This window comes from Ochotona curzoniae, unplaced genomic scaffold (assembly GCF_017591425.1).
Source record: "Ochotona curzoniae isolate NIBS_2020 unplaced genomic scaffold, NIBS_Ocur_1.0 contig_4501, whole genome shotgun sequence".
Taxonomy (NCBI): Eukaryota; Metazoa; Chordata; class Mammalia; order Lagomorpha; family Ochotonidae; genus Ochotona; species Ochotona curzoniae.
Window position 1 is genome coordinate 6,232,029 of NW_024466307.1, and position 27,380 is coordinate 6,259,408.

Consider the following 27,380-nt stretch of genomic DNA (forward strand, 5'->3'; position numbering starts at 1 on the left):
AGAAGGTTAACTCTAAGCTATCTCTATTAGTAACATAAGAACACATACTGGGAAGTATCAGTGACAGAGATAAAAGTTGAAATGAAGACAGTTCATGGGGAAGGAGGTCTTCAAGGCTGGACTTGGGTATCCTTCAACAGGAGTCAGTCATCACATGGTCATGTTCATGAAATAGGAAGTACTCTCCATTAAGACTAAGAAGAAACATTTTGCTAGGTACATAATGGTAAAACATTCAAGAAATAGAGAGCTGCAATAAGTCACTATAATTAAATGGATACCAGTAGCTGGAAACTGCCTGCAAACCCACGGAAAATAAAAAGCAGGTCAATTTAGAAAACAATATTGTGAGAACAGATCATTGCTATTGCAAGAGTCGAGCTCTGTGATCTGAGTAGCACTTGGAGATCTGGACTGTTACTCTCAAACTCTACTGATAACCAGCAGCGTAACAGGTAAAAGGCACCACTGACCTTCTGTCAGATGTCTACATGATGGATTTATAAGATAAAAGTCCTTCTTGACATTGCGTGGATTCTTCAAATATTTGCAGAAGTTTAGGGATCAGCTCAGTCAGATGCTCATCGTAACACAACCAACCAACAAAGCTACTTGTATGAATGATAGGGATAAAGCTTAAACTCTGACCAAGGCCAGTGAGATGCACCAAACATAGACATGTCTTTAGACTCCGGATTTCATCTATTAGAACACCATGTTACCTGGTGATATTCATTTGGACTACAAGCAAGAACCGTAACAATTCATCAATTTGCATGGAAAGGAAATCTGAGAAATGAATGTCAAGTTATAATTGAGGTATAAAGAGGCATTATTGGCTTGCATACAAAATAAATGGCCATTGAAAGAACATTTTTTACAGATTTTGTAAAAACCATGCTTCTAGTCAGAAATCTGGGGTTTAATCTGTGTGACTTCCAAACTCCTGCTTTCCTAGAGGCCAAATGCTGTCAGAAGACGAGGACTGTATATCATTGCCCTGAGTTTATAAAGTACTTATGATCTGCACCCCTGACCTAGCCAGGTAGGATAGAAGATGTTTGTTTTTTGAAACACTATAAATCCATCAGAAAATACTTTTGGAATACAAAGGAAAAAAAAAAACCTTAATCTCTGTGCCCTCCAAGAGCTTAACTTTTACCAAATTGAGAAGAATTCTTCCAATTGCTTTATTATAAGATGGAAGACAGTAAACAAGTTGAAGTAAAGCTTCCTCAAAGACATACATGGCAACAATATCTCCACTAGGAAAAGCCACATGGCAAAAGCACTTCATCAGCTGCATCCCCAGCCTTCTCTTCTTTGTATGAGGACCATTACAACCCTTCATTCTTTTGCTTCAATCTGGCTCACCAGTGATGTAGCATCTGCTATGTGCAATTAACTCTTTCAGAACAGAGAGAAAACAAAGACGAATAAGGCGCAGTACCCAAGCTCAGTTTACAATCTGATGTAGGTTAAGAATAATTTAAATGATCCTGGCATGATCTTCTAGTGGCTAAATGCTCACCTTGCAGCCTCCAAGATCCCAAATGGGTGATGGTTTTTGTCCCAGCTACTCCATTTCCCATCCACCTCTTGACTTGTAGCCTGTGAACGCACTGGGGGATGGTCCAAAGCCTTGGGACCCTGCACTCATGTGGGAGACTCAAAAGCAGCTCCTGGTTCTTGGCTTTAGAGCTGCTCAGCTCTGGCTGTTACAGCCACCCAGGGCGTGAACCAGAGGACAGAAGATCTTTCTCTCTCTCTTTCCTTCTTTCTGTAAATCTGCCTTTCCACAAAAAAAATAATTAAAAAAGAATAATTCACATTTGTGATAAATTTGCATTTTACAATGCCACTGTACTTGTTTCATTCAGTCTTTAAGCACCAGGGTTCTGAAATCACCGAAGTTGACATTCTTCGTATTGTGATTTGGAAAAAGTATGGCAACGGATCATAACTTTCTTCAGTCCAGTTTTTACGGTTTTACCTTTGTGTTTCTGAGGACAGAGATTCATCCTAATTTTGGTATTTCTGTGCATGGAATGGCCCATTCTAGAATTGTCTCTGTGTAGTTACCACCCTACCCCCTTCCCACACGAAGTGTTCCATGTGCAGTGAGAAAGACAATCAATGTCATCCTTACTGAAGTAACCTGAATAGGCACACATACCAAAAGGCACACATTGCACTCTTTCCCAGACATTTTAAAAACGGCTTTACTAAAGGCTGGAATTTGAACATCTTAACACTGTACAGAATATTGGAGATACATATGAAAATGCATCCTCATGCTAAAATTTATTTTCTTGGAGAATCTTGCAGTTTTTTTTAACTCCAAAATCATTTTGTTTAAGGAAAACATCATTCTAGTATAAGGACAATTTTGCATAGATGATGTATTCCTTTTAATAATTGTGAGCTCTTCCCTTAAACTCTTTATAAAAAGTCATTTTTGAATGCAAAAGACTAAAAGTTGGAAGATAACTAAGTTAAAAGGCAGTGAATAAAACAGCACACTCTGCGTTGTATGAGTTTTCACTTCTTTCATATTTCCTTTATAGTTGCTGAACATGTGCTCAAATTATGGCTCAAATTTGTATATGCAGACAAAAGCCTCAGAGAAAGATTTTACAAAACAATAAAATTAATAAAATGCTACTACCCCAAATATTTTTGAGTTAAGTCCATGAAGTATTAATTTTAGGCTTAAACATATTCTGCAGAAATACTCTCTTCCCGTGAACTTAATTTGAAGAAATTTAGGCCATTTTGACCAAGAAATCTGAACTGTGAAATTTGAACTCGCATCAGCTCAGTGCATATGTCTCCAATCCTTGCAAAGTCGGTATGGTTCTCCCTCCTCCCCTCATGTGTCAATCATCTCATCACCACCCTCCTGAAGAAGGGAATTCACACCCAAGCCCCACCAGCTACATTCTCTCTCTCGTAGCATCCATCTACAATGTTCAAGGCCCTGCCCCAAGCATTCCAGGAGACCCCCAAATAAGCAAGACCCAAGAGCTGAGAAGGAAGAGAATAGCAGGATTCACTCATTCATACATTTAGTAAACGACCATTACAATATGTATATCTGAAAAAGGCTGGATCTTTGGGTTCACGGGTAATAAAACTTCACATTTGTTTGGGGGCATTCCAGAGGTGACAGAGCAGTAAGAAGTCTGTGAGGTGATGAGGAAGACAGGAGATGGTGGTTGACAGGGGTGAGGGCTGGGTTCCTGTCCTATCCGTCCTCAGCCACCCTCCCAAATGCACACCTCCTCCTCTGCCCTCTTCTCGCCACCTTTTTGGTTCTTACCATGTTATTGCTTGGGGAAATCTCTTCAATGTTCCAATTGCCAGCTAAAAACAACCAATAAACATTTGGATGATGCTTATGATACACCCACATTGAGGAAAAAGAAAAGTTACTTTAAAGTAGATTAAAAAGTAGGAACTCCAGAATCTTCAAGTACTAATCCTCAAACTCCAATGATTTGAATCCCTTAAAGATCATCCCCACTGCCACAGTTGGCATCATCCACGTTTCCAACAAGCATGGCAAGCCCTCCTGAAGCGCGCGCGCATGTGTGTGTGTGTGTGTGTGTGTGTGTGTGTGTAGGTCACTGCAGAAATAGTTTTCATGATAATTGCATAATGACACCAAAATCTCACCTGCATCCACAAGGTGTCCTGGCTGAGAGCATCACCCAGTGATTCAAGCTTGAATAGCATAAGCCAGCTATTTTATTACCACACCCATGAGCTTTCCTACTATTTTTAAAATATGTATTTGATGTGAATGGTAGGTCTTAGGAGTTTGCATAAGAATCCAACCACCAGTAATAAAAACGGGTCTCATGAAAAAAATAAATTCTTGATTTTCCAATAATAATTTTGAAAGAATCTTTTGGAACACAGTTATTTGTAAGCTGGGATGTGACTTCATTCTTGCGGACACAGTGGCACTTCAGATCCTGCGCTCAAAGAGCAAGACAACTCACTGGAGCTCTCCCTTTAAGATCCAGCTTAAGGGTTTGCTTCCCTAGTGAGCTATTTCCAGAATCTTCAGGCAGTGCAGATTGGGTTTTTTACTTCTGTGTTATCAAAAATGTAGAACAAGCATGCAAGAAAAATAAAGGAGATGCTGATGTGCCCATGAGAGTCCCTGTGCTTTGGAACTGAGAAACGCAGCGTTCTATAGGAGAAAGAAAGTATTTACTTTTTCCAGTCTCCTACATAACATTCCAGTTCAACTCACAGCAAAATATTATATAACCACCACTCCCTCATCCTAAAAGAAACCAACAGTTCGGAAATCATACTGCTCTAGTTGATTGAGCACTCTGGGAAGTTACACTTGGAAATAAGAAAACATCTCTTTGTAGATAGAATGTAGAGAAAAAAAAAACAACTAATGGTTATACATCTCTCAGCTGCAATTATATTTGCTCTTTTAAATACAAGTTCCAATTTTTCCCTCTTTTTTTGCAGGAAGAGGGAGTGAATTCAGTTACATCCAACAGAAATGTTTAGTGTTTTTTTTTTCTTTGAGGATAGGACAAACCCACGAAGCATTACAACCGACACTAATACGCTCCTTATACAACTTGACACACTTCCGGGGAGTGATCCACAGTGATATTTCTTAAAGCCTACAGGTCTTGTCATTCTATGAAATACATTCTGCAAGTAGAAAAGACCAAAATTTTCCTTTCTGTAATGGAAATAACTTCCATTTTACGGTCAATTCAATATTCTAAAACCACCCATGAAACACTAGGTTCTGCAGGTAGGAAAGAAAGGCTGCAGTTCCACTTACATAATGGAAATATATTGCACTTTATAGTCAGCCCAGCATTCCAAGAATGATGGGAAATGCTATGAAGTTCTGACTTCTTTTTCCCCACATCTCCTATGGCTAGAGGACCAACCCTTCCATTGCTCACTCAAATATGTAGTAAGTGAAGCCAATAATTACTTTGTGCACTTCTTCCACTCTGTTTCTGAGGTATCAAGGTCTTTGGCCACCTTACCCTCCCTGGCAGGAGGCTGCACTTGCTAGGCACTAGGCTGAAATGTCTATTCCATGTCCTTAAACACTTTTCCCCACCCAACAAACTGGAGTACATTTTTGTTGTTTTGCTTTTTGGAGGCTGTAGTTTTTTTCACCTTAAAAAAATGCCATATTGCAGAAGAGAACTTTTAGGCACAGTCTTGAGTCAGGTCTGTGCGCCAACTGCAGCCAGGCCAGGGCAGTGAGCACTCCGCCAGCAGGGCGGGCCTGCTTAGCACAGCCCAGCAGCCATGTGCTGCAAGAATCAGCCCCACCACATGTGTGACACTAGTGTGATCCACAGCAATCCTGCTAGACTACGGTTTAAGCAGAGCTTCCAATTTGCTGTGGTTGGCATGACCTAATTTTGGCTTGAAAGGTACATTTTCCCCCATTCCGGGTTTCACTGACTACACACTGGAGGGAAAAAAAAAATAACACTTTGAAAGGGATTCTCACTCTTTCCTTTCTTCAGGGAATTTTGAGAATTGAACAACTGTTGGCTACTGGCTAATCCCAAACCTAAGCCTTTTTCTAGATGTGCCTACATCTTGACCCATCATGTGAAATATTTTCAGCAGTCTATTTATAAAGTTCATCACTTCCCCTGTTACTCCATCTCTAGAAATGCCAATCATTTAGGAGCTGGAATGAAGCAGCTGCTCCCATGCACTGGGAAAGGAGAGATCCAGAGAAGAGATGATTTTCTCGTGATAACTTAAGAAATCAATTTATTTTCTTCTCAATTTCATGGTTAGAAAGGAAATCATAAGTAATATTCTGTATTGACCTCAGTTTGTGTTCAAAGCTGTATCAAAGTCAGAGAGATTTTGGATATTCTGCCAACAGTCATTCTTAATCCTGACTATACATCTGAATTACTTTGTAGATTAAAAAACAAACAGCCAACCAAAAATACCAGTTATCTAGACCCATCCTGGGCCAGCCAAGTCAGAAATTCTGGAGTTGGTGTCCTTATGCTGTTAATTTTTTTTTTCATAAAAAGCTCTTCAAGACACAAATCTGAGATCCCTGGTATCGACTCTATGAAATAACATCTCCCACCCCTTACAAACACAAGTATGTTGGACACAATCTCACCTAAATGTATGGTCATGCTCCTGAAAATGACTAGACTTCCCATTCAGCATCTGATTCCCCAGCAAGAGCTTGCAGGCTGCTGGTGAGGCGAGAGGAAAAAATTCACTTGTGTAACTTCGCTGACTCTGAATAGATTGTCAAGTTACTATCACAGGGAGTTTGGGCCTTATGAGATGAGACAGGCCTGATCTATAATCTCCTTCACTGTAAAAGCAGCACTGGGGCTCTCCAGGGCTCATAATTCAATAGTCTTCATCAGATCATAGGAAGCTTTTGAGGGTTTCCAATTGTATTTAAAAAAACAACAAGTCTCACACTACTGCCTTGTAAATCTACACTACTAGCTCCACAAATTCAGTGCTGTGCATAACTTCCTAATTCTGTATGTGATGCTGCAGGATCTACTTGAAGCCAAGTTCACAACGTCTTCCCAAAAAGTCAGTTCATGGGATCAAAGTTCTCAGGTCTTAGAACTCATTCAATTCTCTTCCACAGTCACTTGGAAATGATACTACGCAGCAGTGAGACCTGGTTCCCTCACAGCCTTACCCAGGAAGAAATCAGGCTCACTTCATTCACAATCTGGTTTGTGGAGGTAGTGCAGTCAGCCAGGTGCAGCCCAAGGGCTACTTACAGAGTTAGAGTTGTATTCCAATTCTAGCTGAAATGGTCATTGCACCCCCTTCCATAAAGCTAGCTATGGTTCATTTTATGCTAAGGTTTCCTAAGAAATAGTAAAGCAGTTTTCTAACATTTTGTGGAATGAGTCTTCCTATTTCCTCACTCTTACTTTGCCTTTCCTGTTTCTGCACGCACACACACACACACACACACACACACACACACACACACACTGTGGATGACTGGCAATAAACAAAGGGACAAAGTTCAGTTTCTTAGATTCTGAGTATCTTGTAAGACCTTGGCTTGCTGTGTCTTCAGGATTCATTCTCTTCTGTTGGAGCACTTTCAATAGAGTTTCTAAAAAACGCAAAATATTTTCTCCTACAGGCATGACAGCATTCAAACACTGTTTTTTATTTAGTTTTGATTTTTTTTTTAAAACAAGAAGGGAAAGGAGAAGTCCCATTTTCTGTCAGAGAGTGAAGCTGAGTCCTCATCCAGGAAGCTTCTTGGGGTAGCTATTCTCCCTGTTCTTCTCTCATTCATAACTTGTCTGGCTCCAGTGACAAAACCGTAGGATGCGGGGGAGGACCCGGATCAGGCTGTCCTTCCTCCCAGCTGTGTCTAGGAAGTGGGGCTTGGTGGGAGTGGAGGAGGTTGAGCCCTCCACCTTCTCCATGGGAGAGAATTCTGGTGAGACACAGCAGAGAATGCAAAAGAGCTGGCTGGGCTCTTCCTATCCCTAGTTCATTCAGGCCTTTTCTTCCCCTACCCTCCCTGCCAGCAGAATCCCAAGTCCTAGACAAAGCCTGGGCAGTTTCTCTCACAGGAAAGCAAATCTGAGCACACGGCCAAACAGGAAAGTCAGCCGTGTTTGATGAGGCCAACTGGCTCAACATATTCCCATTTTATCCCCCCAGAAAATTGTCAGGATGTTTCATGTATGATGCCTTCCAGATCTCCCCCTACTCAATATTGACCCAGTCATTTATCTGGACAAAGAGTTCAACATTCCTTCACTCAGCTGTTCACCTGCCACACACCTGCAGTATAATTTTTACTACCTTACACTTATAATTGCACCTGATGTACTCACAGCCCGCATGGAGCCGATATCCTCAGCAGTGCAGCCTCTGTCTTATGCCTCTGTGTGCCCTTCCACCTCACCCTTACATACTTAATATATAATTGACCAATTAATTAGCATGTTCATGTTTGATATCCGAGGACAAGTGTTGGGAAACGGTAGGTGTTTTATGGGCAGAACCATGGGTAGGTTGCAAGTGACATGTTTATTTGTTTCTGGAACTTTCAGTACGCCCAAGTTCAAGAGTCACACTTCTATCCTCTTTTAATTAGCAGTTTTCCGCCTAAGTTTCACATTAGAAGTACCTAGCCAACCTCAAGAGATGCAAGGCAGCAGAAAGCAGGCCAACGCAATTGGAATCCAGAGGTAGGACCTGGGCATCAGCGCTTACATAAGCTCCCCAGATCAGCATTGAGAACCACAGAAAACTTCAGGCTTGCTACCCACAGCTTCTCGCTGGACCTGTACTAAGCAACAGCTCAGTTTTTGAGGAGCTTGAGTTTGTAAGAAAGTGTTAGAGGACCATTCAAATTTTGGAGAAGGCTTTGGAAATACAGAATGAGCCATTTGGGAGTCTCTCCTGGACGCGCTACTCTATGTAAAAACATTTCATAGCCATGACCACCTACTCAGGCCTGTCTGCGTAGCCATCCCTATAGATTTAGAATCCAAATGGAGGCTAAGGATAAATTCAGTGTTTTCTGGGGTCGCAAGAATATGTTCTACAGTTAGACGATTCTAAGGCCAGGGGGTTCAAATGATGCCAGACAGAATCCCATTAGGACAGGGACACACATGGCCTCAATGGCTTTGCTGCAAAGAGAAGAACAAAGGCAAAGCAGCATGCGGCCCTTGAACCTCCCCTGGCCGTGGGCACCGCCAAGTGACCCGGAGGTCTCTAGAACCAATGAATTCCCTTCAACACACGGAGCCCTGAGATCTCCAAGTCACATTTCCAATAAAAGCATTTTTAAGGACAGAGAACATGGATTATTTTGGTGTTTGCACAGTAATCCAAACAAGCATTTCATTCTCTTCTACAGTGAAGCTGGGCGGAACCGAAGGCAGCTTCTAAGATGAGTTGTGGAAATCTGGCAAGGAATCCATGACTTCAAGAATGTGGCAGCCATGAATTCTGAAGTCCAAAGCTTACACATTTGCTAATTCAGAAATAGCCAAGTCCCGCTTGACCTCCGACAGCCTCGCTGTTCCCCTTCTAGTTAAGAGCCCAGCAATATTTTAATGGGAAAAAAACAAGGAAACTGTTTATCAGAGAAAAGAAAGTTCATATTGTTTCTCATAGTAAAAATTCTAAAAATGATCCTTATCCCTTTTCAAAGTGTCTTTTCCGGAACCCAGAAATATTCCATGAAAAACGAAAAAACCACGCACTGCATGAATAAACTGGGTCTGCTATTTCCCAGTTTCCCAATATAACATGACCTACCCTAACTAGGCAATTCATTCCACATAATCTATCTTTGGTTTTAAGATTTTATTGTTTGTTTTTCTTATTTCACTGCAAAGAACAAATTAAACAGCATGCTTGAATTCAAATTCTCCAGACAACTGATCTTCACTAATTAACGAAATCACTCTGAAATCCATTTAATGTCCGCTTATAGACTCTATCAAACAGCTCACAGTCTTAAATCACAACTAAACAAATCATTATGATTTTTGCAAGTGAAGGTTAAAAATGAAAACAGTTCAAGAACCAAAGTGCAGGTCATCAAAATGGGATGATAAAACTAGATGCTCACATGTCAATTAAGGCTAATACAGCAAGTGGAAAAACGAATTTTCCCATAGTAATAAGATTACACTTGTGAAAAGAGAAGCTATCAGAAAACTGACGAAATATGTTCTTTTTTTTGAACCAAGTTAACATGGGACTGTGTCATAGAACAAATAATCAAATCACTTTAAATATATTTACACTGTTTATAATGCCATTCTGAGATTACTTAATACTATTCACCATGGAGCCATACAAATTTATGATCCTAAGGTAAAAATCCCTCTTTTTTTCTTATGCAAAATATGGGCAAATGTGTATGAGATTCTGGCTGTGGAGGCAGAAGCTCTGAAGAGCTGGGATGCAGTTCAAGCTCTGCCACAAAGAGGAGAATTTTCACTAAATGACTTTCTGAAAATTTGCCTCAGTGTCTTCATCTGTGTAGTTGGAGAGTAACAGATCTCCCTCTTTAAGTACTGCAAAGCGATGGAGCTGTATGCCCTTAGAATGGTGCCTAAGCCTAGAGTAAGCTCTTTAAAAATGGTAGCTGTGATTGTGTTGTCTGCAAATGATTACCACGAAGTCGCTGACACCAGTAAGACAAGCTTTTCACGCACATCCTAAAAGTTATGAGAATTTTTCAGAGATATCTTGAGTAGTGAGGCTTGAGACAAGTGAAAGTGGAATTCCTAAGTCAGACTTGAAAGTATCAATTATATTTATAGAGGATCAGCCCTGCTTCCAACCACCAAGCCAGCAAGAGTTGAAAACCAACTGGTCAACATATGTTGATGCAGATGGAAAAAGGCTACAACCATCTTTAAATTGCCTAGAGAAAGCCGAGTGGTGAGCTTTCTGGTCACTGCACTCCAACCCATCATCATGCGTGCAGCGAGATCCTTTGATGAGGCCCTTGGTCTATGAATAATACATGCTGTGGGGACAGCCCCACAAAAAGAATCTGCCTTCCCTCCAAAAAGACCTGTGACTAAGCAAGTGCAAAGGGAGGGTCAGGGTGGTACCCCCCCTGGGTGGCCAAGAGGCAACTGGCACCATTCTAGAAGGTCTTTCTGAGATAAAATATTTCCAAAGTCTAGAGCCTAGAGCAGCAGGAAAACGTCACATGACCCAGGTTCCCTCCCCTTCATTCCTAAGAAATAAACCAGGATGGGGAGATGTGTTTACTCTTCTGTCAAGCCTTGTTAAATAAAAGAGCATAGTAGTATGTGAGATACAAGTATTTCACAAGACAAAACCTATTCGCAAAAGTTCTGCAAATCCTGCTCAAAGGAGTTGTTTTTTTTTTCCCTAGTGAAATTTAGAACTGTACATTTTTTTTTTTACACTTTGAGTGATAAAGGATTGTAAAGATTCATAATTCTGGTTACTGAGTTTGCCAAAGGAGTTTTTATCTTTAAATTATCTCCTGTACATCCAGTTACAGTAAAATCTAAGATTTGGGTGGTTTCCCTTTATCCACGTTAGTAAGGTCAAGTCTTACTCTCCAGTGACATGGAGATTGTCCTTCCTTCCCTCTGCTGGTGGCTTAAAATAAGAGAAGAGGGAGAAAGCCTTGGATCTGACTGTAATTCACCACTCCTGATGCCAAGAACAGAAACTAAGCAATTCAAGTACCTAGATGAAAAAGCAGACACCTGCCATGCAAAATCATTGCTAAATTACAACGTAGACAGGTAAGCTTCCTAATGATCCTTTAGAACTTATTTTAAATCAATTTGCTGTGTTCAAAGCATCAAAAGCATTAGAAAATCTACTTAGGACGTGTACACATAACAATATTTAAAGTTGGATGAACACATTTTTTTTTCTTTACAAATTAAGGTATTTTACTCTAATAATACAACCTCAGAAGGTATTTTACTGATTTTACGTTACAATAGTTTCAGTGAATTAAAACGGTAAATTATTTTCTTACTAAAAGGTGCAAAGGTACTTCAAAAAGGCCCTAATTGATACTGCTCAAGCTTTGGGAGAGAATCTATCAGTTTTGTCTTCAACAAAATTCCTGATATATTTATGCCTTTAATTTATTTCATAAATTGTCTTTATGCAGAAATCGAAAACTTGCTTTCCTAATCCAACCATATGTAAGTCATGCTTAAATTCTATCAGTTTTAACTACTTACCATAGTTTCTTAATCTGAATTTTAGTTCATGTAAATTACACAAATATATAAAAATGTACAAAAATTATGTTTCCTGAATTTCAAGTTGTTCTCCAAGTCAAAAATTATTTTAAAACTCTAAAGTTCTTAACTTCACTAGACAGCCTTCAATTCCCAGAGATATTTAGATACCATAAAAGGTACACAAACTGCTAAGTGTATGTACTATTTATTCGCATGTCAATACGTGTGTTCATGTTCTTATGACATGTAGATAAAACTTTAAATCCTGTTAATTTACTGAACTCAGTAGCTTAGGAATTATTACAGGTTTCACTATTCAATTTTTAAATTTTCTATGAATAAGACAAGAAACCAAATTATTAAGAATAGCTGGTGAGAAAAGAGAACAGAAACTAAGTTCAGAAATATCTACGTATTGCACTTTCAAAATGTAAACATGTAGAAAAGAAAACGTCATATTATTTTGCTAAAATATAGTTTATCCAGTGTCTCTATGGAGGAGCTAAATGCATGTGCTAGCTTAACCACTTTTGGTTTAACTTAATGGAGATAAAGACAAGGAAATCATTTTTATCTACGAGGTCAAGCAATTGATAGAGTAAGACCATACCCTAAGGAGTATATATATTGCAATATGCTTTTTCAATATGCTGATTCCAGAAGGCAAGTAGATTTGCCTCCATTCTGAGTGTAGATATGTACATAATTATAACACAGTGAATTTCATCATTGGATATGTGAACATTGTATCCAAACAAAAGGTTAACTTTAAACATTACTGTAGAAGATCTAGTGCTTCGTGGGTATACATTATATCTCACTGTCAAAGATGTCTGAACTTTTCAACATTAAATTTTTGATGGGTAAGTAAATATTTGGTCAAAAATAATGGAAGTAAGCTTTTGGGTCTATGAATATTATAAAAGTTTCTTAGAAATCTCTTCAGGGGCTGAATACAATAAAACTAGGGCAATGCATATATTCTCAGTTACTCTTTTAAAAAAACCTGTAAAAGTGACTACAGTGGCATGTTCTGACACATTCTTTTCATAAACCGAACCCTGTTAGTGACAGCAGAACAGATTGCGTGCATCTGCTGGGAAGGTGCCAGATGACAGTGGGAAAACGCACATGGATACCTTGGCACAGCAAATAAAAAAGGGAGAAAAAAAGACCTGGAAGAGAAAGTGCTCAACTTTAATTGAAACATTCCTTCCAACATGATGAACACCATCCAACCACCTCTTGGAGCCTGTCAATTTTACATGTAAGAATGCATCTTCAAAGGGGCCTTTGTAAACGAGAGCTGCTTCGTCCTCTATTCGCACCCAATATTGACTCAGGTTTTGGATTCTTTTCTTTAAATTACAGCAAATGCCATAAGCATGAGGGGTAGAGAAAGGCCCAACCACTGTACCAAGGCCTGGTGTAAGAGTGCTGAACTTCTAAAAGCCCTTTCCGGTTCAAGTCAAATTTTTAAATATCTGGGTTAAGTTTCTCAATCATGTGAGTGTTACATTGCCAAATGCTAAAGATGCCTTGATTTGAATCTCTTGCAAAGCGACTACAGCGGATGGCACTACGGTATTTTATTTTTATGCTGATCAGCCACAGTATTGTTTAAACAGTTGGCTCAATAGCAGCAGACAGGTTCATCCATACAAACAAATGTGCTTCCTATAAGTCATATTGGGAGTTTCTCTTGGAGGCTTGATTACAATGAAAATTTATTCCATACAGTAGACAATGCAAATTTTAAACTGGAGATGAAGTTGCTTAATAGATTAGGAGTCTGACTGAAGCAAAGCAGCTGCATTCAAAAAAAAAAAAATCTGGTGATTAACAGCCATTTTCCAGTAATCATAACCTTGGGAAGGGCTACTAAGCAGGAGGAGGGGGTTGCAGATGGGAGTAATTCTCTAAGCCCATGTGCCTTCCAGGGCTCCAGCATCTTCATGCAGCCTTATTATTATTATTGTTATTATTATTTTTAAATGAAAGCTTTTAGAGGCATCCTTGATTGCAGAGCTGGGAGCTGTCCATGCTGTTTTACCACAGGGAAGTCCCCTCTGCTAGCATTCCTTGCGCTGAACACTCTTTATTTCAGGCATTCAGACAGGCTTAGACCAGAGAGCTGACATGCAAGGTGCACACTGCAGGGCTTTATTGAAGAGCACAGGAACAACCACAGGGGTTGCAAGTCACCCCCCCCCAACCCCGACCCGGGGGGCATGAACCGGGCAGGCAGTACTGGCATAACATGCTACCCAAAACATGAATTTCTTTTTTGAGAAATTAAAGGCATAGAAAAGCCAGGAAAAAAAAAAGTGGTATGCAGGTTCTGAATATCATAAATACACCCATTTTCACCTAGGTCTTAAATAAATTTTAAGATTTATTTGATCAAAACCTTAGGCTAAATTTTGCATTTTCTACACATCTTATTTTTTCTCGCATAAATAAAAATACCCAAATTAGGTTTCTAGTCTCAAAGTGGATAAACTATAATAAATAATCCCTAAAATGTGTGAGTAAATCAAGACAAGAGCAGTGCCTTTCCTCTGCATTTTTTCATTCTTCCAGTTGAAAATGTATTTTATCTTTCTGGATTACAACTTAATCATTGACTGCACAAAGTCTAGCAAATATCTATTATATGCAAGAATGCCCAAGGGGCAATGTAACATTGGGTAAAATGACACCAATTCTCCAAAAAAATCAAGTCTACATAAAGCAAAGTCGTACATTAAGAAAAACAAGCCAGGAGTGCCATTGTTTCCTTCAAAGGTGGGTAATACCAATGCTAAGGGGGAAAAAAGGCTTTCTAATTCTTCCTAAGTCTGTTTCACTATTAAAATCACCTAATAACTGCATGCACATCAAACACTCCAGACGAAACTTTTATTAAAACTAAGCAACAGTCTTTCTGGAATTCAGAACTTTTAATAAGTGACTTCTAAAACTCATGGATAAAATTATTTTGTACCTTGCTTCCATTTTCTAGTTCTAAAAATAATATGATATTTATTGAATAACATCTGATCTGTGAATGGTTTTGATTTTCTTAGGGAAAGACGTATACTGTACTTAGCAATCATTAGAATTGACCTAGCACAGCCTCACAATTAGACTTGCCCTGAAAGTGACCCAATTTTAATGGTATGTAAGTATTGAAAAAAAAAGTTCAAAATAATTATCCTATCAGGCATTTCTAAGTGATCATCATTAGCAGGAAGATAAAATGATGGAAATACAGTGTAGTGCTATGATAATAATTTAATAATTACTCAGTACTTACTGTGTGCGTTCAACGCTTTTACGTATAATCTCCTACTTCACGTTTGCAAAAACACCATGAGGTGGGTGCTATAATTATCCCCATTTGACAGATGCTGAAACTGAGCCTCTCTGCGGTTAACTAACCTGCCTCCAGGGCCCAGCCAGCACACGGGGGAACGGCTTTTGAGCGGGCGTGGGTGACGGTTCTTCAGTCACCCTCCATTGCTGCTGGTGTTTGAGACTACAGGCACGAATGATCATGGAGACGGCGTCAAGTATGGCACTGGGTTCTTGAAGCTCTTTCAGCTTCCTTCAATGGTTTCTGTCTCTCTTGGGGCCATGTTCAGCCTCTCTCACACACCTACACTCCCTGCCCCCCACACACGTGCACACACACGTACACACCCCTTGGAGCTCTGGCCCACTGCTTCCCAAAGCGCCATGAAAGCCCTAATTGGGGGGGGTCCAACCTGCCCAACATCTGGCCCACCTTCTGAGAGGCCATGACGCCATGCATTTCCGGCACACGGGGGCCATCCACTGACTCTAAAAGCTGCGGGCAGTTCTTATAGAGACTGTCTTGTGGCTCCTGCTGTTTCAAGATCACCATCTGGAGCTTTCATGACATGGCGCTGTGCTAGGACAAGCCACAGCGACCTCTCTGGGGCGAGGAGCTGAGCTAGGACCTGAAACGACTGTGTGATGTTGTATGTGGCAGCGAGGGCAGCTGCTTTCACTCTCCCTAACACACTGCGGCAAGAAAAGGGCGCCCAGACGGAAGAGAATCCAAATTCTTAAAAATACATAAAAACGAGCGAAGCCAAGAATTTTTTCATTTTTATTTTAAAGCTATAAAATGGGCATGGAGTGGGACTCAGAATAGCAAGCAGCCTAGTTCACCTGGGATCAAACAGTCTCAAAAGGAGGATGCCAGTGCACCACAACCCCTGGGCCACTAAGGAAATAAACCCCGGGCACCGAGTCTCTTAGGCATGCCTTGGCAAATGTGTGATGGTCACAGCAGAAGCTTCTCTTTGCTCTGTGTAAGGGGAGAAAAAGTCAAACACGCAAAAGGGTAAAATGCAGTCAAAACTAGTTCCTTAACCTCTGACTTACACAGAGCTTGAGTGTGCATCTGCTGCGTACTAGAAATGAACACACAAACACATTAAGAAAAAGAATCAAGTGTGTTCGTTCGCCTTCGGGAGTTAAGAAAAATAATCCAGAGAGTATTAGGTCTGGATTTGTACCTTTGTTATAGATTAGCTGCTCCAAAGAGGTGAGAAGATCCATTTTCTAAACTACATATGCCTTTGCTCAAAGACGACCCAATAACAAGCAAGGACCTCCGAGATGGATGCATCCCTACCAGTCTTGATTAGACAACTACCTATCAGTCGAGCCTCCAAGAGGTTCAAGTTCCAACCGAGCATCATTCTGAAGTACTTAAGTAGTAAGGTAGGTCATTTTCTGTCTTCAATATCCATATCCACCACAGTAATGGAAACTTTTACCATGTGTCTAATGATATTCATTCGGGGTGATGATTCCAATTATTCTACTTTTCTGGAGAATTCAAATAAAATAAAATAAAAACCCTTGCAGACCATCGTGTTAAAGGTTTAACCTGAGCTTTTAAAGAAAATGTCGGATTTTGTAAGAAATAAATGTCAAAAATTACTGACGCCTATCTACATTAATATGCGTTTATATTATATAAAAAGTTCAATTATTTTCCCCCTTTCTACTGGGTCTTGAAAGATGCAGGAATCTGGACATCTACAACAGAAACTCGTCATTGTGTTGACAGGCTCACAGGTTGTCCTCTGCATCTCTTCAGATCTAGATGCATTCATTTCTTAGCACTTTACTAAGAAACACTTACATTCATGCAAATCCTTGCTTAGCAATTTAGACATGATTCAAACTGCCTTTCTTATTGATTTTTACCTTAAAGAAAACTCAAATTACATATAGCTGTTCAGGTCTGGTTTGGGAAGCTCTATATACAGGTAGTTAATAAATGGTTTGGTGGGTAAATGACTGAACTAACACGTATATACTATTTGGATAGGATTCAGTCTAAAATGTGCCTTAAAACAAAAGTTGAACAAAACATTTAGGAGGTAGTAGCCCTTTCTACACAAGACTTCCATTTGGTGGCTTTCCAACGGTGAAGACCAGTTTCAGAAACATGAAGGTGAGGTGGCAACCGTCCCATTGTACATTGCACAAACGAGAATTCACCTGCTGACAGAATGAACCACGGCATCTAAAAGCTGCTTTTTCACAGAATGTTTAAAAATCACATTGAGGACCGTCAGAAAAGGAGCTGGCAACTAAAAGCTGCTTTTTCAACCATTTCCAATTTATTTTCCACAGAAAAGGCAAAGTTTTCAGCCTACGGTGTTCAAAACAAGGGATGTCCATGCAGGAATTCAGGAGTTAATTTGTTTTGCATGATCTTAAAGGCACTGCTGACCCCAGTATCTTTCAAATGCAGAGCCCCACAGCCATCTCTAAACTGGAGCACATATTTTGTCTCTGTCCTCTGTATTTTGACCTAACCGTCACTGGAATTGTGAATGTTTATCAATAAGAAATTACTGCAGCACCACGTTGTCTCTTGAATGTTGTTAGTCTCTGAGATATGCAGAAAAAAAAAGCATTCTTCAGTATTAATTTATATCACAAGAATGATGTAACTTATCTAGAACATAAAGCGCAGTCTTCATTGGAAACAAAGTTTTATATCTGATTGGCCACACAGCAGCAGCCAAAAAAAAAAAAAAAAATCAGGTGTCTAATTTGACCTACTGGTGCTGAGAACTGAGGGTGGAGAGGCCTCATTTTCTGTCTCACACCTATTGTTCTGTGCATTCTAAACTGCTCTATGGGATTGAAAAGGGACATACTAAATCCACTTGGTAGTTTGTGTCTTCTTGATGTAGCAAGCAGAGTTCTTAAATTAGAGAAACATTAGTCTTATTATTATTTCTTCCCATTAACAGAGTCATTGCTCAGGAAGAAAAGCCTCCTGTGCCTTGGCCCCCACTGGGAGAAAGGGCACGCGACAGGACTGGAAGCACTGCAAGCCGAGCAGGGAAGTGCAGGACGTGGCACTGTGCATTCTCTCTGCTCTACAGCCCACAAGTGCTCAGAGTACAGCTCCAAGCGGCTGCCTGCCCAGGGAACAGAGATACAGGAGCAGAAACTGCCGAAGTGACAAAGAATTAAGAGTTTATTTTTTTTCCCTTTCTTTAACCTGAGTATAATTACTGTTTTTTAAAGAGAAAGAGCTGGGACTACAGTAAGTGGAGGAGTTTTTTTTTTTCTTTTTTCCTTTTTAAACTCCTCAAACTACCTTCCCACAAAGCCATTTACGTTAAATGGTCCATTTGGAGAAAGCATCTACCTGCAGGATCTAACTAAAACATCTGGTTAGACACACACATTCTGTCCCGATATGAAAGATGTGGCAGAAACCTGAAAAATATAGGGCCTCTATCTTCAAATATATGTTCTCTCTCTCTGTCTCTCTTTCTTTCTCTCTCTGTACACATTTGTTCATTAAAAAGATCTTGGATTGTAATTTGGTAGTCCATCCCATGTGAGACCCTGAATTCCAAAAAGGAAAACATCCTAGATCCTATTTCTGCTAAAAATAAAGTAATCCCTGTCGCTGGTGCTGTGTGAAGGGACTACGCCAGCAGTCTAGCCTCAGCCTCGCTAACCACACACCTTGTAAGGGGTCAACAATTCATTAGGGCTTGAGAAATCAAAGTCAAGTTGGTTGAGTTGCAGATGAATTTCCTTGTCTGTTGCCACGAATGGAAACCAACGAATCTGTTGTCTAATTTAGCAAACAAACAAGCGTGTCTAAGGCAGAACTGCCGCTCTTCATGTCTGTGAGAAGGGCAGCATCCTGCTGCTGTCAGAATCACACACAGGGAGGAGAAAAAGATGGGGGCAGTTTGGGGCTGTGGCTGCACAAGCAAGGCGCATTCTGTTGAAGGATCACAACTACCTTCTGACAAATCTGCAGTTACAAGACTCCACCGTATCTGAGAGCAACTTGCCTGAATTCTTCATGTGCAACTTATCTGTGACAACAAGACACACGAGGAAAGCCAGACCCCTGCTCAGGCCGCCGCGGGGAAGGGCAGGTCCCCGCCAGGCACCCCTTCACACATCAGTTCCTCCCTGCTCTGAAAACAAGTGTCAGGTACTTTGTCTGAATCAGTGTGCAGAGACCTACACCGCCACTCGACAGGGATCGCCACCCCTCGCAGCACCAACAACACTGCCCCATTCATGTCAGATTTACAGCATTAAGAATTAATAAAGTCTCTATAATGTCTGCATGACTAAGGCGTAATGATTTCTGCAGCAATCTGCCCCTAATAGGTTGCCTATTTGTGTTGTTTGTAATGCCACTGATTTCCTTTAGAGTGCCCTCAAAGAGTCTCTTCATGTCTACTCTGAACTTTGTTTACACTGGTTATATTTTTCACAGAATAACTGTGGAGATTTAATGTGGGCCATAAAATGACAATGTGCAGCAAATGTGTTATGGTGATGGCAAATATATGCTACTCTTAGCATTTACCGAAGCTAACCCATGGATTCATACAGCAGGCATCCTCTAATTTCCATGGTTAATAGGAATATGATTTTGCATTTCTGCAGCCAATGTTAAATAGTATTATGGAAATGCTAAGTCAAACTACTGAATAGTTTATTTTTCTATAATCTTAGTTTTCTCTGTCACAGAACATTCTTTAATTTTTTTTTTCTTGCACAGGCGAAAACAACTAACATAAGAGCGTCATGCTAACTACATATTCTTAATGCTGTCTGTCAGATAAGACTGCAAGTGTTAAATTCTTGTTTGGGGCAAGAGCAAAATTACAGCACAGTTTATGGTTCTTTTGTGGATTAATGCTGTAAATTCTAAAACTGAGAGCTCTCATAGATCTCAGCAGCGTAAAGCAGATTATCAGAGTTGCTTTAAAAAAAAAAGAGCTGAGTTTCCTTCGCTCGCTAGAGTCGATCATCACAAATTCTTTTCCTTCTCATGCTGCTCTTCTCTTGCACACTGTGTTTGCTTCAACTCGCCAAGCAGCTCTTGTGGGAAAGGCCCACCCCTTTCGACATGTTTGCTTCCTTGGCCGAAAGGAACACACCCCCTTACATTCTTTGAAATGTGTCCAACAGGCACTGAATGGTAATGGCCCTGGAATATGGACGGATTTAGAAAACCTTGACAGTCAAGTCCTGTTCAGATGCTGTGTGCTCTGATTCAGTACAGCCAGACGCCCCAGACTCAGGTAACAGAAAGACAACAAGTGTATCACAAGCTCAGAACCTTGCTAACTGTTGGACTTGGAATTTGTGATTGTTTTTGTGCACGTGTGTTCTGTGCCAACTCCAGGAGAAGCCCATGAGTGCTGTAGGCATAGCCCGTATAGCTTGTGAATTTCAGCCCCACCAGGGGATCCTCTCCTAAGTACAGTGCAGGAAAAAAAAAAAAAAAACATAGGACCTGAAGCGCCCATTCTCCTCATTGCACATCACAGACTACATTAATACCCGGGGTTTCTGCTCACCATCCCCGAAGCAGATAACCAGCCTCACTGCCACGGCACCCAAGGAGCCTCTGGTCGTGAGAAATGAGGCCCTAACGAGCTTCTGTTCCATGAAGTAGCATTCCTATCCCCTCCAAGTTCTTCTATTTGCTAATAATGCGATTCATTTCCTTTCTGTGCAAAGGTGTGCACTTATCTTCACTCTTAAATTTTTCCAAGCCCTCTTTCTCTTGGATACCACTCTTCCCCAGAAATTTGCAAGGGTTTGGATGCCAAAGAACAGAAAACAGCTCTGTCTCAATGAAGCTAGTCCAGGGTTTAAATGAAATAGTTAGTCCCTTTGCAACTGGTCTACCAGGCATTTCAGGATTAGCTCAGCTATACAATGACTAGGCCTACAAAATGGAAGCCTTGCCATTCTGCTTATGTTTCTCACTGAGAAATAGGACTGACTGTCAACCTGGAATGGATGAGCTGGCATGGAGGATCATAAACTTACTAAAACTTACTAAGATATTGTTAATGGTCAAAGGGAACCTGCAAGTGTCTGCCAGAAATCCACTCCGAGGAAACATTTCATTTACTAGAACTTCGAACCTTATTATAATAATGCACAGAAAATTAAACACATAAATATTAATTTTATGTATCACAGAAGAGGCGATGAAAATGCAATGTTTACATTTACGAGTGACTCATTAGTGTTTTATTGTGTGAAACACTAGGAGGCATCAGTTGGGTAAAAAAGGACTTCAATTTTTGAAGAAGCAAGAAATTACGGTGGAGTTGGATGTGGAAGTAGTTGGGGTTTGCACAATTCCATGTAAGCCTCAACTTCATTCTCTGAAATAAACCCTCACCCGGCACATTTTCTTGTAGAGAATGATCTTATGATGACAATCATACTATATATATATATATGTAATTTGACTAATAAGCACCCTTTAAGATATATTTCAGATGTATGCATTCATAACCATGTAATCGCACATCCTGATGAAGAATATACTTGGGAGCACATGACAGGATGGGTACTGACCGGCACATATGCTCTACTCATTTACTCAATATTGTGGGTGAACTTTATATCTCTACTCTGCACCCCTACACCTCCAAAATTTCTAATGCACAGAACACCTTAGTACAACCACCTCACTCAGACAACTTGCTGTCTATTCGTGTAAAGAAGTGGGGACATGTTTTCCCCCATTTCGCTGCGGAGAGCCTGCCATCTGAGAACTGAGCTGACTACCGTGTGAATGGCTCTCGGTAACGAGGAAGCAACAGGGTCGCAGTGCAGTCATCTAGCTATCATTCAGAATTGGTGCGTCTTGCCGTTTCTCAACAATCGGCTTTTATCTTTGACCTACCCAACTAACACGTGAACTGTGTAATCTGCTTTTTGTAAGGTGCGTGGACTTGACGATGGCTCCTGGTTTTGTGAATTGCCAGTGCAATCGGCTCTGATACCCTAAAGAGATGATGGACCTCAGAGAGCAGCCAGGCTTCATTCAATGCAGAATGGTCCAAGTGAACTGAGAGAGTAACTGCAGGGCTGGGCCCAGGACCCTCATCACCTGTTTGTGGCCAGATGGCATGCTCGCTGCCCTTTAGAGTCAGTAGCCTGGTCCTGTGTCTGGGACAACAAGCATGCACATTTTTGTTTGTCTCATACTTTAACTTGGGATGTGTTCTTGGGTGATATGCTTCTGAAAAAAATTAAAAAGTAGAACTTTTTTTTAAACCCTCTTTCTCCTCCATGTAATGACCCTGAATTGTACATGAAACACTTCCACAATGCTTTGAGTTGTGTCCTGAAAACCACGGTTCTCTGATCGTAACCATTTCTTTGTTGCTATTCAGCACAACTATCGCTGCTCCGATATTTTCCCATTTTGTCACTTTCTGATATTTTATAGACTCAAAATCTACCCCAGGTGGTGTTGGGAAATAAAAACCACAACATATGCTAGAATAAAGAGAAGAAAGTTTTAAATGATAACGCTAAAATAGGCTAGGGAGTTATTTAGTGCAGTTCCTTATTGAGCAAATTTAATTCCCGGGAATCACTTATTAGCAAGATAGAGTTATATTATATAATTTATTAAATTGGTAGTGGGAGGGCCAAAGAAGAGCTTAATAGATTTCCACCTGGGATAATACATGATTCTTTCTCAGGATACAATTCTAACTCTTTAAATGGTCCTTTTCCCTATGGGAATGGACCAGGTCCCCCAAATTTTGCAAAATAAATATATTTGCAAGGAGTAGACAAAGTGCAACAAGCCCTTGTTATTTAAGTTTCATGTAGCTATTTAGTATCAATGTGTTTCTGTCTTGGAAAGTTAATGCCTATGATTAAATTCTTACAAAAAACACATAAATAGTTTAGAAATGGTGAAAAATTGACTTTATCATAAAGTGCTCATTTTTAAACTCAAATTAAAAAAAACAATATTTACTAAAAGTTCTGGCTTCTTATGATTTTTCAAGACATGCCCAGACATGATAATCAGGATGCAAAAGCATAACTGATGAATGAAGTAAAACATTATCTTTGATCAGAAGTCTGAAACATATGCTTAGCAGTCAAAGCTGTGCGAATGACACTAATGAAAAATGAGACTTTTCTCAAGTTTAGTGAAAATTAAAGGAAGCTGCCAGCTATTGTGTCCTTGACTTCACTGGGAAACCCCATTTTAAACAAACACTATGCTAAAAGTGTGTTTTGATTAAAAAAAAAAAAACCTTTCAGAATGGACTTAGTCATCTAATATAAGCTTACTTTCCTGCAAATGCAATGATAGTGGATTTAGGAGACTTTTTTGTCTTGAGGTAGGTGTCAGATGGGGTCATCGCATCCTCCCTATCATGTTCTGAATGCACTTGATGGAGAGCAACCTCTTTCAGCAAAATAAATACATAACTGCATGCATAGGCTGGAAGGCAACAGACTTTATGAACTGCCTCATTTTTAACAGAGACTCATGCAGAAACAAAAATACTGCTCGTGCTGTTCGCCGAACATGTTCAACGACTAGCCAAATCCGGCATGATCTTAAAAATTCAATGGGATCCTTTGGTCATGAAGTGGAGATTGTTACTTTAGTTGAAGCTACAATGGGTCTGCACTGCAGGGCTGAAGGGGGTTCACAGGTGGTCCCATCTCTCAGGGCTGCTGTAAACATCTTCCCTCTGCTACCACAATTTCATTGCAAGGTGCAATGAACCGGAGGCTGGCCACTTGCACATCTTTGCACGGATCTAACGAGGTGGTTGAGTGTCTCCTACAGCACTTGGAAAATGCATGCCATCCTCCAGCATTTCCTAAGCTGCTATTGAACTTAGTGCCATATTCACAACAGTAAGATGCACTCCGTGTCATGACAGTTCTCCACCCAGCACTGGCTCAAGGGCTGGCAGAGTGCCTGCTTGGGTTTCTAGTGTCAGCATGTCAGGAGTATTTTATACAAAAGGCACACATCCCTAAAATGTGAAGAAGAAAAAAAAAAAAGCCTTTCTCCCAGGAACAATAACTCACTGGATCGTCAGAAATGATTCTGAAACGAAATTCCCTTTAAAGAACCATTCTCCACTTTCTAGGGTGGGGAGCAAACAGCATCAGCAATACAGAGAGTATCATGCTTGCATAATGTTTAATAACACAATAACCAAATGCCCTGACCATATACCTATGCTTCCTTTGTGCCAAACTTTTATCACGGAGTTTGGTAACTTTCATCCAAAGTCCAAGCACGAGGGCAATCTATGTGACTGAACCGCTCCTGCTTTTGCAGTTTCTGTCTTCCACTGGAGCTACACGGCAAGTCCTCAACACTGAAACCCCAGCGCGAGTTGTGAAAAACCGACTATCACAGCCCGTCCGGGGCACGTCTTGTCGGTCCAAGCTACCTAAGCAGGCAGAGCCTGCAGATGGAAGGAGCTGCCCCTAGGTGCGTGTGCTGACAGCCCGGCTGCAGCTTAAACTAATCCGGAGAATTAGAGGCTCCTAGGCAGCACCCGGCGCAGATCAGAGTCTCGGGCAGATGGGTGGGGGGCTTCTGCGAGCGCATCTCCCACCGTGAACTCACCCGCAGTCTTAAGGCATCGCCTTCAAGGTCACAGAACCTCCCGTGAACCAGTGAAACCCACCAGCTCCATCCAGCATGCTCATGACGTGCACTAACTTCATGAAACTTTAAACACGCTGGTGTGACAGGAAACGAGGCAGGAGTGCCTGGAGCAGCTGATGGCAAAACGCACCCGGCTACCTCCAAAGTTACTTTTAACAACACACAAGTACGGGGAATCTCACGCGGAGAAGGCACCCACCACGAGCCTCAACTTCAGCCTCCCCCTCCAATTAAATAAACAAAACACACACACACACAAAACAGGAAAGAAAAAAAAAAAAAGGAAACAGACCCAGGGCGGCGGGGTACATGGATGCACATTTCAGAAACTAACCCGGGCTGTCTGCAATTTCCTGGAAAAATGTCAGAGGTACTTACATGAAGGAAGCCCCGATCAGATTAGTCCTTGGGATATTTTCCTTTCTTAAGAAAGAGGGAGGGGGGGATTAAAAAAAAGAACAGTGGTCTTTACTTCGTCCAGCCTGGAAGCGCTGCTCCACCTGATTCCAACACGCCGTGCCGGCGACCCACACAGCCAGAACCCTCAGAGTCAATCCAATAGCAGCCCGAAGATGTCCGGGTGCACGCGGGTGCTCCAGCGACTGTGACTGCGAGCAGAGAGAGCCGAGGGCTGGGGACGAGGTGTGCGCGTGAGCGCGCTGGCGGGGGCGCGCAGGGGGCGGCGCGCTCGGGGAGGGGGCGCGCACCCACACCGGCGCGCGCGCACGCGGAGGCCGCTCCTGGAGGAGGAGGAGGAGGAGGAGGTGGAGGAAGAGGAGGGAGGAGAAAGTGGCGCTCGGGAGGCCGGCCGGGTTAAAAGTAAGCCGACTCGTCCAGAAAACTGCGTCCAGGAAGGAAGTGACCGAAGCCGGAGGGGGAACGGAGAGCGGTTCGCGGCCTTGGAAACATCGCGTAACCAGGCGGGGGTGCTGGGGTGTGTGCGCGTGTTGGGGAGCGGGTTGTGGGGGGTCCTGTAGGGCCCCGGGAGGGGGCGCGCACACAGGTCGCGACCTGGGAGCTGCCTGGGCCCCGTCGCCGGGTTTTTGTCCTTGCACTCGCTCCACGCGCCCGTGGCCGCCCTGTCCCTGGCTCCTTCACCCCACAATCACCACCAGCCCCCCCCCCCCCGAGCCGCACGGTCCTCCCGAGCTGCAGCGATCGTCTGTCTCCACTCGGGCGAGAGGGGGGCGGGCCCAGAGCTCGGAGCATTTTCATAAAACAAACAGAACCGCGGCAGCTCGCTGCTCACCCCTCCAGTCTCAACTAGATTGATAAATTACTTCACTCCACTACTTTAATTATGTATATGGTATGCAGAATAAATCACTGAACATCAGTACCTCAATCAAGCACTTTTAAATGATAATTGCATCTGGGTTGAATCAATCTTTCCATTCCTGACATTTTGCTAATTTTAGTTGTAAGGTGGGGTAATGGCACGAGCGGTACGCACACCTAATGACAATTCTTTCTGGCTCGGAAGGGAAGACAAGGTGGCGAGCGACGGGCCCGAGGACGCACAGCCGGGAGTCGGGGCTGCGACTTGCCCGCTCTCTGCCCCGGGGGACCCGGGGAGCCGGCTGGCGGGAAGGGCCGCGACCAGTCGGATCTTTCCGCTCGGCCAATGGGAGCGCGACCGAGCTGCAGGCTCCCGCGCGGGGGGCGCGGGGGGCGCGGGGGTCTGATGGCTCCGGCCCGCGCCTTCCGCTGCTAACTCACGCGCCAAAGCCGCGCGGGTTGGGGCCGCCTGCAGCCTCGGAGCATTCGGGGTCTTGGTCTCCCTGAGGTCGGGAAAAAGGGCTGGAAAAGAGCCAGAAAGTGTCGCTGTGGTGACTAATGCACGGAAGGAGAGAGCCATGACCAGCATGTGCCATCCAGACTTCAGCGAGAGCCAGAGGAACTTTGCTGTCACTTTGGCCACATCCCTGAGCCAGGCTTCTGCCGCTTGCTTGGACAGCCCCGCCCCCACCCCGTCCCTTCCACACCTCGCTGGACTTTATCCAGGTCCTGAACATGTAAAGCGAACCCACTTCCCAAATGCATTAGGCTACTCTTGGCCGATAACTGATGACTTCACTTTATCCTGAAGAGGTTCAGCTGTACAGGAAACAGAACCAGAGGCTGATAAGAAAGCAGACTTATGTGTAGGTTGAAGCATAATAAACACTCTTCCTTACCCCCCCTCCCCCACGCCAACCCCTTCCTCCTCCTCCTCTCCCCCCTCACCCCAAAGGGGCTGCCACTCAGGCTGGTGTTTCCTCTGCCCCACACAAGGCTACCACGCCCAATAGGAGCCAAAGATAAAATACATTTTAGCCAGGGTGCAGAGCGGGAAATGGCAAGATTGCAGCCCTAGGGAACCATAGGTCATAGAAAACATTAAAGCTGTTTAGTATCTCTGATAGGGCCAATCTGGAGGGAGTCTGCGCTAGACTAGACAATGGGCGGACACTGGAGTACCTGGCTAATTAAAGATAGCTCCTCATTCTAAAAGCATCGCTCCTGCACTCCGTAGCTCACCCAGGGCCGGTGGATGCAACTGGTTCCTCTTACTAGCCTGGGTCCAGCAGGGGAAGGTGGATTTTCTGGCAATCTCAGCTAGATCCAAACCATCTCCAAAC

General features: G+C 42.2%; 1 protein-coding gene across 3 annotated transcripts in view; it reads right to left on the reverse strand.

The window, feature by feature from the left end:
- MEF2C (myocyte enhancer factor 2C) overlaps positions 1–25,402 on the reverse strand; it is a 146,823-nt gene extending 121,421 nt beyond the window's left edge. For all 3 annotated transcript variants that reach the window (XM_040986026.1, XM_040986030.1, XM_040986027.1), the window contains exon 1: positions 25,138–25,402. The gene's annotated coding sequence lies outside the window, so the exon portion shown is untranslated. The remainder of the gene's footprint in view (positions 1–25,137) is intronic.
- Positions 25,403–27,380: the final 1,978 nt, after the last annotated feature.